We start from the raw sequence: 17,448 nt of genomic DNA on the forward strand, positions 1-17,448 counted from the left end.
AGGAGATCTTTGTATCGCTCTAAGAACTGTCTTTTAACTGCCTCATCTACACTTTGCAAGTGAGAGATGCATACAGGAAGAACTAAGTCTTCTTGCCAAGACGCCATCAGATAAGAAAATGACTAAGTTACAAGAGAGTGAAGATCGCAAAAATAAGAGGATAACAAGTGCTGATAAAGAAGGGATTGCCAGTAGCTTATAAAGAAGAAGTAGCGTATCGAAGAAGCCACAAACGCGATGACTTATTCATTGAAGAAGTCTTGTTGAGCACAAGGGTTGCGGATTTTCCTAAGTTTTATATTGTTAGGACTTCATGAGAATTCAAGATTACTATAAATTGTACCAAGATAATCTTCAGACAGAAGGATTTTTTTGATCAAGTGAAGAATTGGATTGCCAAATTGCAAGTCATAAAGAAGAATCTTAAGAGTACAAGTGATGACCAAGTGTTTTCTTTAAGTCCGACCCAAAAGAAAGGGCCTTAAAGATGGGAAAGTGCAAGAGATAAGCTCACAAATTCTGTGGATCATTCAAAGACTTGAGAAGAATAAGAAAGCAAACTTATGAGTTAGCAAAGAACTTTAAAGTGGGAATCTTTACTCAAGACTATTATAGACGGAAGACCATTTGTGGAAATTAAAAGTACACACTAAAGAGAAGTCATTAAAAACTCATTAGCAATTGAAGAAGAGAGACTGACATTTGGAAATACTGACAGTACTCAATTTTTTTTAAAAAGGGTCATTTCTTCAATTAAAGCCGGGAGACAGGAAGTAATTACAAAGAGAGGCAAGAAAGTTTACAACTCATAAAGATCCTCTAATATATGGTCACATAACCAAGTATCGCAAGCGCCGCACATGTTAGGACGCTCACCCTCTGGAATGGTTCTACGAGAAACAGCTTGAGCAATTTCTCGAGTATGAGTTGAGAAAAGAAAAGGACCTCTAAGAGGAAGACTCCAGATGGTATCAAGGCAAATCTTAGAATGGGGGATAAACTGCACAAGTAAGAACAACCTTGCGGAGAACCCAAGATCTCGTGTCCTTTTGACGCAGTAGTATCCACGGCCAAGTCCTAGAGCTTCTGTAACCATAGAAAGTCGGAAATTGTTGCGGAAATGGTCCCTACCCCAGAGAGTCACTCTTGTGAGATGTCGCCATGTCTTCCATATCGTCTGGCCGACACACGAATTTGGCTGAGGAAAGAGGAGATCTTTGTATCGCTCTAAGAACTGTCTTTTAACTGCCTCATCTACACTTTGCAAGTGAGAGATGCATACAGGAAGAACTAAGTCTTCTTGCCAAGACGCCATCAGATAAGAAAATGACTAAGTTACAAGAGAGTGAAGATCGCAAAAATAAGAGGATAACAAGTGCTGATAAAGAAGGGATTGCCAGTAGCTTATAAAGAAGAAGTAGCGTATCGAAGAAGCCACAAACGCGATGACTTATTTTTTTCGTAGTAGATAAGCTCACTAAGGTGGCTCATCTAATTCCAGTCAAGCAGACAGCCACCGCTATCGACATAGCCCAAGTATTTGTCAAAGAGGTAGTAAGATTACATGGAATACCTACAAGAATCATCAGTGATCGAGATGCCAACTTTACTTCCAAGTTTTGGCAAGCCATGTTTCGATCTCTGGGTACCCAACTAAACCTCAGCTCAACATATCATATGGAGACTGATGGTCAAACTGAGCGAGTGAATCAAGTCATTGAAGATATGATTCAAGCATACTGCAACCAACAGCCCCAACAATGGATCAAGTTTCTTTCCCTAGTTGAGTTTGCTTATGACTATTCTCACCATCGCAGCCTCGGAATGTCACCCTTTAAAGCCCTGTATGGTCAGGAATGTTTAGTCCCTCTTCGATTAGCCAACCCAGCTCTTCATGTTCCTACTGCTAAGTCTACCCTGGAAGAGATGGATCATCAACTTCTAGTCATTAGAGACAACCTGAAGAGAGCTAGCGATAGGCATAAGAGCTACGTTGATCTTCATTACTCCACTAAAAGCTTTGGTGAAGGCGAATAAGTTTTCCTCATAGTCAAACCCAAACGTAGATCCTTAAAGCTAGGGAAATTTGGTAAGCTTGCATTCAGATGTTGTGGACCTTTTGGAATCAAATCAATATCTCCTTTTTGTCCAAACCCTTGATCATATTTTTGGTTGGTTCTTCGGAACAACGTATAATTATTCTTCAAGATATCGATGGTACTTTTGATGTAAAGTTTATGCGGATGTAATCAATCATCATATTTATGGAATTCAAGCATCTCTATCAGTCAATTCTTTTGAGATTCAAATCGTCTATGGTGTTTTACAAGTCTAGTTGTTATGATACGTGAAATATCTGATTACCAAGTGAAATATGAGACAATAAGCTTTAGACATAAGAAAAATAAGGATGGAGAAAATAAATTGGGCACACCAGGAGGGGAGATATTGCAAGATTAGTTAAAAGATCAGTATGAAATCCTTTAACTGTCAAGAACATGGTATTAGTTGGATGATATCAATAGAGAAATGAGTCAACACTCAAAACGGAAAAAGGTTAAAGTTTAGGTAAGAATGGCAAAAAAAAAATTCAAAGCGTATTGAGGCTAGATAGAGAGTGAAGTGAAGAAATGATCTTTATACCTAACAAGAGAAACACAATCCGGTCACACCAAAGGAAAAATACCTAGTTGAGTAAGATCACACTTAGTAATTAAAGTAACCCCGAGTCATTAAGACTTCTTTATGATTAAGACTTTTGAGTCAGCGCTAAAAAATGGAAGAGAAAATGTATTATTCAAGGTCCATACCAGCTTCACTGTCCTTTAATCTAAATACCCTAAAGTTACCAAAGATTGAGTTTGTCTACTCTCTAAAGCATGTCCCGAGTTGAGGACAGCTCTTTCTTTTTGTTGGGGAGTTTGTAAGGTCCCTCCCTAAACCCTAGAGCCATTCAGAAAATTTTTGGCTTATAAAATAATTTAGAAAAAGTAAGACCGACAAAGAAGTTATACGGACAACGAGACTTTACTCCAGAATGAAAAGACAAGGATATTTCAGATAAGAAATTACGTCATCCCTATATTTTTCCTTTAAGATTAAGATTATTTTTATACTTCTTCATCAAAAGTCGCGTAGGAACTGATCTAGATCGAGAACTAGGAGAAAAAGGGACTAACTTAATTGAAGGATAAAGTTAAGGGATAAGAACTAAGAAGAAAATTGGGGTCCAATAGGAATTAAGAAGAGAATTGGGTTCCAATAGCATTTGAGAAGAGAATTTGGGGTCCAATAGCATTTGAGAAGAGAATTTGGGGTCCAATAGGAATTGAGAAGAGAATTGGGGTCCAATAAGAATTAAGAAGAGAAATTGGGGTCCAATAGGAATTGAAAAGAGAATTCCACCCACCATTTCCTATATAAGCACCCCCTCTCCTTTGTAATTTTTGACAGAAACATATTGTTAAGCTACTTGCATACTTGCCATGCTCAAGACTATGCTTAAGTAACTCAAAGTTTCCATTAAGCCTTGCTCTTGCTCTGTCCCTCTCTCCAAGGCCAAACCCTCAACTCTCTTCCTCTCTTGAAGTCCAACCCTTGAGGGTTTTGTGAAGAAGCTCCTCTCTCCTTCCTCTTCACCATAAATCCCTTTCCTTCTTCCTTGAGCCTCACATCTCTTCAAGAAGGACTTCAACCCCACTTCCCTCTTGCTTAGAGGAGGTAATCTTTATTTCTAGAGGATTAATTAATCCATGTGTTTTAATACTAGGAAGGTTTATGTGCATCATTTTAGGTTTAAGCTTTAATGGTTACCTTGGAATTAGGGTTAAGTATTAATGGTAGTTATGCATCATAAAATTACGCTTCAAAGGTACGTTTGTGCTCGTAAGCTAAGCTTTAATGGTAACTTTGCACTTAGATGTAAGCTTTAGTGATTACCTTGCATTTTTATGTTTTAAGCTTTAATGAAAACCTTGGGTCAAGTGATAAGAGTATCTATGCATCATAAAGTTAAGCTTCAAAGGTAGATTTGCACTCGTAAGCTAAGCTTTAATGGTAACTTTGCACTTAGATGTAAGCTTTAGTGATTACCTTGCATTTTTAGGTTCTAAGCTTTAATGGAAACCTTGCAATTAGGGTTAAGTGATAAGAGTATCTACGCATCATAAAGTTAAGCTTCAAAGGTAGATTTGCAGTCGTAAGCTAAGCTTTAATAGTAACTTTGCACTTAGATGTAAGCTTTAGTGATTACCTTGCATTTTTAGGTTCTAAGCTTTAATGGAAACCTTGCAATTAGGGTCAAGTGATAAGAGTATCTATGCATCATAAAGTTAACCTTCAAAGGTAGATTTGCTCTCATAAGCTAAGCTTTAATGGTAACTTTGCACTTAGGTGTAAGCTTTAGTGACTACCTTGCATTTTTAGGTTTCAGCTTTAATGGAAACCTCGCAATTAGATTAAGTGCTAAGAGTATCTATACATCATTAAGTTAAGTTTCAAAGATAGATTTGCACTCTTAAGTTAAGCATTAATGATAACTTTGCACTTAGGTGTAAGCTTTAGTGACTACCTTGTATTTTAGGTTTACCTTGTATTTTAGGTTTAAGTTAATGGAAGCTCAAAAACTCATAAATTATAGGATGAGCTTCTAGCTTCCTAAAATGGGAAGCTAGGTACCATAAGAAAAGAGTAGTTGTCTAAGCTCGATAGAAGTAGTTCATTTTTTGGTATTGAAGAGTATTTCTAAAGTTTTCAATTTCAAGTTTGTTTGCAAATACGGGATGGGGGAGATAGGGGATAACTTCGCGGAATTGATCTCCGTGTTGTTTGAACCGAAAACTCTACAAGCTTCCCTGGAGATGCCCCATGGATGGCAAAGGATTGCAAAAACCTGGGAATCGACAAAACGGGGATTAAACTTAAAAAGTTGGCATTTCCGAAGAGACATTAACCATCAAATGCCTATGGCAAAAACTCGCTTGTATTTTCTAAATAAACTTGGCTGGTAGATAATTAAAGAAAGTAGGAATTAAGGTTGATAAATGAATGAACCTGGAAATTACCAACTAGGAGTTAAAAAGAAATCTCGAGAGGTGATAGGGATAGCCCATTGCAAAATATAGATTTAACTAGGAGTTTTGAAGATTGTCTGAAAATGACCGGGAACCAAAATGGATCTTCTTGGGGTTTGATTGAAACGCCGGCCCATTGAGAGGATTCTCTTAGGGAACTTGTCGGAGATTGGCCCTTTTCGGCTAGGGTAGCGTAACTGGCAAGTTGTTATACCTAGGTCATTCATGCCCGAGGGATAAGGGATGAATAGGTTTGTTTTATTTTTGCCCGGTCGGGTGGAGTACCCGCGGTATCTTATTGGAAATCGACCATAATCCGTGTATGGCCTGAGGCCAATAGTTGGATGAGAAGGTTATATTCAGGGAGGATGATAATTAAGGAAATTTGTTCGAATTGGTTGCTTAAAAAGGAACTGGAAAGGCTAGGAATATAGGGGCTATCCTGTGCATCTGTGTCCAAATGGTGCTATACCTCTCGAAATAAAATGCTTAGGAAGGAATAATTAAATTACTTGATGAGCCTTTCCCAAACACTTAATTCTGGGAAATATTGTGAAGGTGCTGCCATTTTGATGGCTTGTAATCGATAATCTTGGCCTGAATGGGGAGGCAGGATGAATTGGTTGAAACTAAATGTGTTGCATGATTATTTAGGAAACTAGTTACAAGCTAATTATAGCAAATAAAGGAAAAGAAATGAATTAAAAGTTTCTAAATAAAGATCTGGTGGGAACAACCAGATGAATTTTCCTGAACGAGGGTATGCAACAGATTGCATGGTGCTTGTTGTTTGATGATGTCTGCTGATAGACTACTGTCTACCTGATTTTGTAGTAGTTAAGTACTACCTCGCGAAGGGATTTTCATGAAATGGTTCGGTGGGTGGGGGGATCCGGAGGGTCAGATGGCCGGATGTTGATTTAAATTTTTTTATGTTAAACGCTAAGACTACGCGGGATAAAAATGGGTAATCAGGGACAAGCAAGACCACGTAGGATTGCAAGATCCCTCTTCTTAAGAGAAAGTGATAACTCCCGTGCCTGCTTGTCAGGAAAAAGGGGTTATCGCCATGAACCAAGGGAGAACAAGAAAGCAAGAGAATATCCTCAAGTTAAAGATCAAGAGAATCAAGACTAAGGAACACGATTTTGGATGCGGAAAGCTGTCAAAGACAGATTGATTATGAGAAGCGGATAGGATCATTGAATGAAGGGATGTACCCTCTTGGGTTGGCATTCAAGATAGGTTGGAGTCCTGTCTGAGTGTCGGTCCCAAGTGGGAGGGATACCTGCAGATAGATCTACGTCATTCCTTGGAACGGTCTGGAGGACTGAGGGAGGTGAGTAGGGTCAAGTCTGGGTATGGCCCTCACAAGTCAACGACTCTTTAGTGTAAGGCTAAGCGATGTAGCTGATCCTAGTCTTGTACCGATGCTACCATGAGAAACATAACACATATGTCCAATTACAATAGCATTTCCCATATGCATAAACAATCTTTTCCAAGCAATTAGACTGTACAGGGCCTCTACCCTTACACATCTACCATAAACCATCTCGATCACTTCATGATCCAAATTCAAAACCATAAACCATAATCCAATCTCATCACATGGGTGAGCACTCCACCCAACTTGGTTGAGGCACGACCAATCCTGCATAACCACTTTAGAGCATAACATGACTACAAAAATTTTGGCAGCATAACCAAATCCATTAAAAGAATCATAAGCCACACCGGTTTCCACCATAAAATCACAACCATAATCCATAAGGGAATCTCATCCCTTAACCATAAATCATAATCACACTTAACCAACTCCCACACTTGGAGTTTGACATAACCATGCAATCAATTGGAGTCCATACACATGTGACCCTTAGGACGTGATTATTTATGCATAAAAAGAGTCCAACTAGTAACTAATCGTGATATTTTTGACAAAATCCAAGCATGCAAAGTTGATGCATCATATCTACACTTCACCTCCCTAACACATAGAGCTAGTCTTGACCTAGGAAGGTGGAAAGCAATCATAACCATGCATATGAGGCATCCACGTCAATCCATAAGTTTCCATACATCATATGATAACATTCCAACACCATACACATAATGCAAAACAGCTCTGACCTTTAGAGCAACCATAAACCATAACTTCACACATATGTAAAAAACAATTTTTTGACATTTTCGGGAGCATGCAAAGCATGAAAATGAAAGTATTTGACCTCAAACCAATGCATCAAGATCAGCTCCATACTATAGACTATCACTCTATCATATCACTTTACCCATATGGTACTCATGCAACAAACGGTAACCCCAAAAGAAAGCCGCTTTAATCATATCTGCCTATGCAGTTTGGGTTGTCTAATCATACACCTTCACATAAGTTTATGGGAATACAATAGCTGAAATCAATTCACCAAAACAAACCATAAACCATACAGAAACGGCTCGGTTAACTCATGACGTCATATGGTATCCCCCCTTGGTAGCTCCCCTACACGTGCAGGTAAGACCGGTTATAGAACGATTAATAACTCGCATTCCCGAGGTGATAACAGAGACCTAAATTCATTTATCATCAAGTTTCATCAATCTTTTCAATTGTTTAAGATGGTTTGCCCATCCGGTGAATCTATATAATGGTTCTCCAAGGAGCCAGGAGTCAAAAAAATTGGTTGTGCAGTGGGCAGCAAGCTATTTTCTTACCATATCTCTTAGCTCGTGCGTGATTTTCACATGACATTAAAGAGAGAAAATGTTCTAAATTATGTGTTTTATCTCTGGTGTAAAGGGTTCGGGATGATTCATAACGGTTTGTGATTTATGACCAAAACAATGTTCTTATTGTCTCTATGACGTGAAACGAAAAGCGCTTTTTCTGCAGGCAAGTGATCATAAACTTATTATGTGCATAAATCAGTGTGTTAAACATGATGAAATAATCATGGATAAACTTCATATGTACTCGGTTAATCCATACATGCACTCGTATACGGAAAAACAATCATCGAGAGGGTGACTACTCAGAAGAACGACATACAGAGAGAGAGAGAGAGAGAGAGAGAGAGAGAGAGAGAGATGATGGCTTTGAAGTTTAGATCTTCTCACCCTGTTGAGAATCGATTAGGGGCTATGGAAAGGCTTCTTGCTTTGCCGTAAGAGAGCGGTGATGAGAGCTATGTAGAGGTATCCGCCACGAAAGCTTCCGGAGAGCGCGTACACCGTGAAACAAGAGAGAAGATAATAAGCAAGTAGAGAAAGAGTATCCTTCTTCTTCTTCTTCTTCTTCCTCTTCCCAAGAGAGAAGAGCTTATGGAGATGGTGATGAAGAGCTTACACCACTCTGTATAATAGATACGTATAGCCTTGCGGTAGTAGACGCAACAGATGGCCCTGAAAATTGAGCACTCTATATCAATTTATAGGTTCTACAGCTACCTGGAGTGTGCCCCAAGCTGAAGGTAGCGCTAGTTTTGCAACTAAGAATAGCTTCGTGCTTTTGGGAACTTTCTTATAAACAAGCCTTTGCTTTTGGTGGTTAACTCTCCCACTTACCATTCAATTTTTACAGTAAAGTTGGCCAACCGAACAGTATCTGGCCAACTAATGGAAACCGTAGCTAGACTATGCCGCACCGTAATGTTTCGACATGATTATGACTTTCCTCGTACTACCCCGACGTATTTATGGTACCGCTTTTTATAAAAATAATTCTCATAAAAATCCCGTTTGGTCTCGTTTTTGCTTCGGGTGATCATTTTTAAATCTGACAGAGACTAAACTTAATAATTTTTTGTTTAGGTCATCATGAAAAGCACATTGCTTTTTAAAAACGTTGAAAAGCACAAAAAGCTAAAAATAGTGTAAAAAGAAAAAAAAAATCTAAAATTGAACCACAGGTTTCCCTCGTCCAATTGGAATAAGAAAGCGGACTTGCTTTTCACTAAAAAGCACTAAAAATCTGAAAAGCTATAAATAGAGTGAAAAGCACTCAAAAAGCACATTTTTACAAAATTGGACCATAGCTTCCCTGGAACACGTAGATCAAGGATCCGGCCTTGCTTTTTACAAAAAAGCACTTAAAGCATAAAAAAGATAAAAATGGTGGATTTTTCCAAAACTTCACCAAACGTCCGTCTAACCTACTGGAACATGCCTGCTTTTTACTTTAGAACCTTCCAATACTTTCAAACAAGCGTCTAAAGTCAAAATTTGGCAAAATAGATATTGGAAGCTAATTTTTTTTATTTTTAGAAGAGATCCAAAAATTGGGGATCTTACAGTTTTTGTGTGTGTGTGTGTGTGTGTGACACAATGAGCGGTTTTAGCTCTAGGTCACCTAGTGTGTTTTTACTTGCTTTTTTTGAGTTGTTAATGGCGTTTTAGGTGAAACTAAGCATGGATATAGGTAAGTAGGCCTTAGGAGGAGCCAAATGACCCCTCATTCATCATATTTGGCAAAGGTAAGAGGTGACAACAAATGTGGTTGCTCACCCTCAACACTAAAGGGCACGGGTAGAGAGAGATGGGATCCGCGGTGGAGTTCGAAAGGGGGAATCTCGAGGCGAATGGAGGGTGTTAAAAAATAGGCGCATGTCGCAGGCACGGGGACTCAAACCCTCGCCACTGCCATGAGAGCCCAATGCACTAACCGCTACGCCCGCGACAAGCAAGTTGACATGTGGGAAAACCATAAAATGATAAATAAACTTGGACAGGCTCCCTGCTTGTCCAAGTTTACTTTTTCGTGTCCTAGTCTACTGTGGCCATCTCACGGTTGCGTGCGTACCGATCCCTGTGTCCTAGCTTCACTGCCGTGGATCCCACCACTTGGGCTTCATTAAATTACCCGTGCCCTTTAGTGTTGAGGATTGCTCACCTACATGATGGTGAATTTTGCATGTTTTCTTGTTGGAAACCTATTTCCTTTAGCCTAGATACCCCTAATCTCAAGTTTCATGTCATTTGGAGTTCATTTGAAACTTCTACAACCATTAGAGTGAGAGATAGACCACTCGGGAGACTTAAGCATTTTCCCTTTTGGATGCTTCCTAGCTTGAGAGTGACACCTTTCTCCTCAATGTATTGTCGTTTAGACATTGCATTCGACATTTCCATGCACTAGGCGGGTCAGTTATATCCTTTGATTGACATATTTATGTTGGTTTGAGGTCTCGCTAGGCCACTTCACCCGATTGCTTTGCGATCTGCCAATAGTGGCCTACCATGAGGGCGACAAGGGGAAAAAGGAGGGGTGTGGGGTGATGGTCACGCCACCCCCTGTTCTTTTTTTATTACTAATATTAAAAATCAACACACGCCTCCCCCCCCCCACACACACATACACACACCATGAAGGGAGGGTTCTTATGGTGGCCACCAAGAACCCCACCTTTATAGCCCTCCCCTTATGGCTAGAGGTATTACCATTGAAAGTTCTAGAAAAGGTGATGGTTCAAACTATTGAAAATAAGTCTTCAACCGCCAACCACATTGACTCTAGTTTTGTGGATGCATCCGTTAACATATTGTAAGCGATAGCTGCCATTGGAATGCTTGCGTAGAGTGACATAGGGGCCTTCCCACCTTGGCATGAGCTTGGTATCTTTGCGTGTGTTGAAGCGATTATCGTACTTGAGGACTAGCATACCCTTGGCAGCACTACGTGTTGTGTTGAACTTTAGGCATTTGAGTTCTCCTTAGGTGGCATAGAGATTGATGGCATCTTCTCTATCTAGTTCCAAGCATTCCAAGCCAAGTATCCGTTGTTTTAGACTTTCCTTAGGATTGGCACTTTCTCTTTCAAGCACTCTGAGGCTTGTTAACTACACTTCAATCGGTAAAATTGCCTCCTTACCATAAACAAGCTGAAATGGATTGTAACCAAGAGAGGTTCTAAAAGATGTTCAATAGGCCCATAATGTTGCTAATAAATGCTTATCCCAATATCCTAGCTTATTATTAACTTGATTAGTAATGATTTTGCATATCATACTCTTTACCTTCTCTACTGGCCCATTGTAGTGAGAGTAATAGGGTGTGGAGTTTCGGGATGCCCAAGTGCTCCATTAATTCACCAACTAAGTCTTCCCTAAATCCAGGCGCTTGGTCTAAGATGATTTCAAATGGAGTGTCAAACCTACAATAGATGTTTTCAAAAATGAACTTGGCCACTTCTCTATCCTAGTAGTTTCTACAGCCTCTATCCATCTGATCGTGTAGTCTAGTCCCATAATGATGTATTTCTTACTAGATGCATTGTAGGGAGAGGACCTATGGCATCTTTGCCCCATTTCTCAAAATGCCCAAAAGAAAGGATGGGAGTTTGTGGCTCATAAATGAGTTGCCTAGTACCATCTCTCTCACATTCTGTGCATGTTTTACACCAATATTGTACATCCCTATTGAGGCTCGGCCAAGTAAAATCTACTTGCATTTCCTACTAGTGATATCTAGTGCAAAGTGTCCACTACAAACACCATAATGGCAGATTGAGATGATTTCCATCATTGCTTGAGATAGAGGCACTCTTCAAAGGATTTGATCCTTCCCTTTATAGTATAGAGCATTGTTGTGATGAGCCAATATCTGGTGGCCTTGAAAGTGAGCCAATGTCGTTGAATTTTGGTGAAATTTCATGGCATTTCCCTGTCTTTAGGAGCTGCACAATATCACTCATAGCATTGGAGAGGGGGAATGGGGGAACACGCCTGGCACAAACACAACGGCCTCTCTATAGCTTAGGGTATCTACAACACCCCTGTCCTCTCAGAAAACACCTTCAAAGAAACCACTTTACACTAGCAGACCACACCATGCTCAATTTCCACTACTCACACACTCCACAAATCCACCACACAAGGCACACCTGCTACCACGGTCTGTCTCCACCCTTACACACACACACAGCCGCTCAGTCTCACTCTCTCACACAAAACACTGTCAGTCCGGGGAGGCACATACATCCACGCTACCGACATCGAGGGGAAACTCGAAAGCAGGAGAAAGAGAAGGGGGGAAGGGGAAATGACAGCAAGAGTGGGCAATAGTGGCCTTCATTCCAACACAGAAAACCTCTTTACAAGGGCATGAGCGCCAAAACAAGACTCACTCGATGAAAGGGCACCATCCAAAGCTTCACTTTATAGGAAAAAACCGATGGGGGCAAGCCCTCGCTGGCTCTCCACTCCACTACTCGCTTCGTTGCAACATACGATTGCATGGACCCACCCTCCACAAGAAGAACCTCTCTAAAACTCCTCTTTTGACCTCCTCAAAAAAACTCCCTAGTCGGCAAATCAGAGACCCCCCAAAAATGAACGAAAGCTGGCTTCTATAGGCCTCACCTTTCTTTCAAACTTTCTTTTTTTTCCCTCAACATTTTAAAGAAGTCCACGCATTAGCGACGTCGCTAGTGCTCTTTAGTCACTCTTCTTTTTTCCCCCTCTTTCCTTTAGCTTTTGAAGCCCATACTCTTTCAAACCTCCTTTTCCAAGTCCAGCCACCTAAAGTCTGCTTTTACAATTAATAACTCAAGATCTCTTTCATGCATGCTTCCCATGTAGTCGATGCTCCGTGCATTGATTTTTGAGCCACAAAATGCTACCAAAAGACATCGATCCGGAGTTCAAGCTTGCCAGACCACACCACATGTAGACTTTGCCGAGGTTGCAAACCGAGGTCATCAAAAATAAAGAAAAGCATCTGTATGCTTTCTGCCGCCAAATGCTCCAAGCGTCGCCATGCCGTAACTCGGTGCTTGAGGCTCAGAATCACGAGCCGTCAATTCTTGTTGACTCCACATGATCTACTCTATCTGCTTGAACTTTGTCGAGGCCTAGAAGATGCAAGATGGCCCAATTTCCCCTGCGGTCGTCTTGGCCCATAACTGGCCCCCGGAAAAACTTCTAATGGCCATAACTTACTATCCAGAGCTCTGATTGGCAATCCGAAAAGACAAGCATGCCCCATAAATGGAGCTCCATGCATCTATCTGCTAACATCTATCTGGGCCATCTGTCCCCATCAGCCCTGCGCGTTGGGGATCTGCTAAACCTTCTAACTTTGCACCTCAGTATCTTGCACCTCGGGGCTCCGTTTGACGAGCTGTCTGGACCGTCTTCTAGAGCACATGGAAACTACATTCCAGAGCACTGACTTGGCATTTCGGGCACCTTTACCTGCTATCCCAATTAGACCATCCTTGGAGCTATTTTAGCCTAAAAAGATGCCGTGAGCATACATTCCCGCTTCCCTTTGGCTGCCCAGGATCTTCGTACCTGCCCTAGCCTTCTGCATTGCACCTGCCTGCAACCTTTGCTTGGCATAGACCACTTTCCAGCACGGACCAGCTTTGGTTGCACCATCATTGCCCACCCCCTCGTTGAACATTTATGTTCAACCACACATAGGCTTACTGCACTAAAAAATCGCACACCAAACACACTCTCTGTACCCCGCAAAAACACCCAACATATGTATAAAACTCGCACTTGTGACCCGATGTCTTTGTTCATGTGGGTTGCACAACCCGCTACTTTATCTGTCATCAACCGCCTGGGTCAAACACCTTCCACTGGTCTCTTCCGTCCACTTGTAACACCCTTGCATGGTACCATACCAAAGGTACCCAACTACATAGCCAAATTGTCAGCATCATTCTTCCACCACTCCAAGCACTCCTTGGCAAACTGCCCACTCGCAACCAAGCACCTCCAAGAACACCAAATAGAGCACCATCATTCACACCAAGTAGACCTGACATACCTGACCCACCCTCCCAACCATGTAGAGTTAGATCCTCATCTAGAAGATCCTACACTTGCTCAACGGCACAACACAACTGCCTTTATCACCATTCCTTTCAACCACCACTCATAGACCTCCTTAGAAAGCTTGGATACCACCTTGGAATCCGCACCACCTGTCATAGAGTGCACTGACTGCATAGGAAGCACCTCTATTTCTGACTCAGCTCTGCCCTTCTCACCTGCCATGCACTCAATTCTAGCATCGTCGAGCTCTTCTTCGTCTACTGGTCCTTCAAGCTCGATAAGCACCACTTGCTTGGCCGCTGCAATCATCAGCTTTTCTACTATTGCATCAAGTTCCACCAAGGAAAAGAGAAACTCGTCCTCTATCGTATTACCCTCGTCTTCTTCCATGGGCACGGTTGCTCTTTTCCTGTTGGAAAAACTTTGCACCAGTTGCACCATTATGGCACGTTCCATTGCTACCTTCATCAACAGAGCCATTAGCATGGCATTGCACACCAGCTTTACCTGTACATCATCACCTGTAGGCCTAAACTACTCCACTTGGTCTTCATTCGGCACTTCGGCTTGCACTTCATACTGCTCCTTGCACACATTCACTCCCTCTCCACTCACATGTAAGAGGTCAAACTCATCATACCTAGATTGAGACGACTCGGTCTCCCAACTAGTGTTCAGACCATAGAACTACTGTCACTCAACTTGGCCTCTTTTTCTGTTTCAAGCTCAGGAACCTCCTCTAGCTTCACCACTTCAACCTCGTCTGCAAACCGAATTGTCTGGCCTTTATCACACTTCAACAGAACTTCTACAATCGCAGTCGAACTTGGCAGCACCTCCTTTGTCCATTCTGGAACCACCTGCACTTCCTCCACAATTGGAACCTCTCTAGCCGCCATCTTTGGCATAGGAACCACCGTCTCTCTTTGTAGCCAAAGAACCCTTGGTTCTTCCTACACTTGCACTTCTCTTTGTACCACCTGTGGCTCGGCTACCACCACATTACACTGCCTTGGCATCATTGCACCTGGCAAAACGTGTTTAGCCTTGTGCTTCTTCAAAATTTTTTTGGTTCGCCCTCTCTCTAGAGCTACTGCCTCTTCATACGACACCGGACCATCTATCTCCACCTTATCACGTACTTCCTCATGCAGGCAATCCATGAATTGACACAACTTTTAAAAACTAGCATTTTCTGTAGTAGTTACGTTGATCAATTTCTCCCAAAGGGCTTCGAACTCCCACTCGAATGCTTGGAAATCACCCTCCAAGCTTTGCTTCAACCCGTCCATCTTTCGCTTTACTTCATCCAGCTTTGTATCTGCAACAAATCTGCTTGGAAAAGCCACCTCCAGGGCTTCACAATCTACCTTTTCAATATCACCAAGGCTATCGAACCATAGCCTCGCTTTACCGCGAACTAGGAGCAAGAACACCTGTACCGCACCGTCTTCTCTCAATAAACCGCTTTCCAACATGAACAATGCATAATCTTGAAGCCAGGTTTCCGCATCTTCAACCCCAGTGAAAATGGGAAATCCCGTCCAAAGCCATCACTAGCAGTACCTGCTCTTCAAAGGCCGCAGCTTTGGCATCACTGAAATCACCACTTTGCCATCAACTAGGAGCATTGCACACTCCTCCGTGGGGGCACCAGAAGATGGAGAGGGGGAATGGGGGAAAACGCCCGCCACAAACACAAGGGCTTCTCTATAGCTCAGGGTATCCACAGCACCCCTGCTCTCAGAAAACACCTTCAAAGAAACACTTTACACTTGCAGACCACCACCTGCTCAATTTTCACTGCTCACACACTCCTCAAATCCACCACACTAGGCACACCTGCTACCACGGTCTGCTGTCTCCACCCTTACACACACACACACACACACACACACACACACACACACACACACACACACACACAGCCGCTCAGTCTCACTCTCTCACACAAAGCAGCGTCAGTCCGACGGGGTCACACACATCCACACTGTCGGCACTGAGGGGAAACTCGAAAGCAGGAGAAAGAGAAGGGGGGAAGGGGAAACGACAGCAAGAGTAGGCAATAGTGGCCTTCATTCCAACACAGAAAACCTCTTTACAAGGGCATGAGTGCCAAAACAAGTCTCACTCGGTGAAAGGACACCGTCCAAAGCTTTACTTTATAGGAAAAACCGATGGGGGCGAGCCCTCGCTGGCTCTCCACTGCAATACTGGCTTCATTGCAACATACGATTGCATGGACCCACCCTCCGCGAGAAGAACCTCTCTAAAACTTCTCTTTGGACCTCCTCAAAAAACTTCCCTAGTTGGCAAATCAGAGACCCCCCAAAAATGAACGAAAGCTGGCTTTTATAGGCCTCACCTTTTTTTCAAACTTTCTTTTTTTTCCCTCAACATTTTAAACAAGTCCTAGCATTAGCGACGTCGCTGGTACTCTTTGGTCACTCTTCTTTTCTCCCCCCCCCCCCCCCCCCCCTCTTTCCTTTTAGCTTTTGAAGCCCATACTCTTTCAAACCTTCTTTTCCAAGTCCAGCCACCCAAGTTTGCTTTTACAATTAATAACTCAAGAGCTCTTTCATGCATGCTTCCCATGTAGTCGGTGCTCCGTGCATTGATTTTTGAGGCACAAAATGCTACCAAAAGACATCGATTTGGAGTTCAAGCTTGTCGAACCACACCACATGTGGACTTTGCATAGGCTGCAAACCGAGGTCATCAAAAACAAAGAAAAACATATGTATGCTTTCTACCGCTAAATGCTCCAAGCACCGCCATGCTGTAACTCGATGCTCGAGGCTCAGAATCACGAGCCGTCAATTCCTGTTGAGTCCACGTGATCTACTATATCTGCTTGAACTTTGTCGAGGCCCAAAAATCACAAAATGGCCCAATTTCCCATGCGTCGTCTTGGCCCATAACTGGCCCCCGAAAAATCCAGAGCTCTGATTGGCAATCCGAAAAGACAAGCATGCCCCATAATTGGAGCTCCATGCATCTATCTGCTAACATCTATGTGGGCCATCTGTCCCTAGTAGTCCTACCCGTCGAGGATCTGCTACCTTCTAACTTTGCACCTCAGTATCTTGCACCTCGCGGCTCCGTTTGAAGAGCCGTCTAGACTGTGTTCTAGAGCACATGGAAACTACATTCCAAAGCATTAACTTGGCATTTTGGGAACCTTCACCTGCTATCCCAATTAGACCATCCTTGGAGCTATTTTAGCCTAAAAAGCTGCCTTGAGCATACATTCCCGTTTTGTTACCATATACATGTGGTAGTGATGTGTGTGAACACACTAGGACCGTCGGGGCATTTTTTCCCTCTTTAGGAGGTTTTTTCCCCTGAGCATTGTATATACGCCCATCACTCTAGGGCTATCTATCTTTCCATTGCACACTAAGTAACACACTCTCTATAGTGTGCCTTGAGCTTCCTTCGTCTTCTCCAAGTTGTGTGTGTTTCTCTGCAACCCTAATTCCAACGATTGCTATCAGAGTAGGTCACGTCCTCCCGGGCTTAGTCGCCAGCTGCTCTAAGCACACGCCTGCTCACTTTCTCCGATTTCAATGAGCTTTGGCGAGCGTTCG

This window comes from Adiantum capillus-veneris, chromosome 18 (assembly GCF_014529385.1).
Source record: "Adiantum capillus-veneris isolate H3 chromosome 18, ASM1452938v2, whole genome shotgun sequence".
Classification (NCBI taxonomy): Eukaryota; Viridiplantae; Streptophyta; class Polypodiopsida; order Polypodiales; family Pteridaceae; genus Adiantum; species Adiantum capillus-veneris.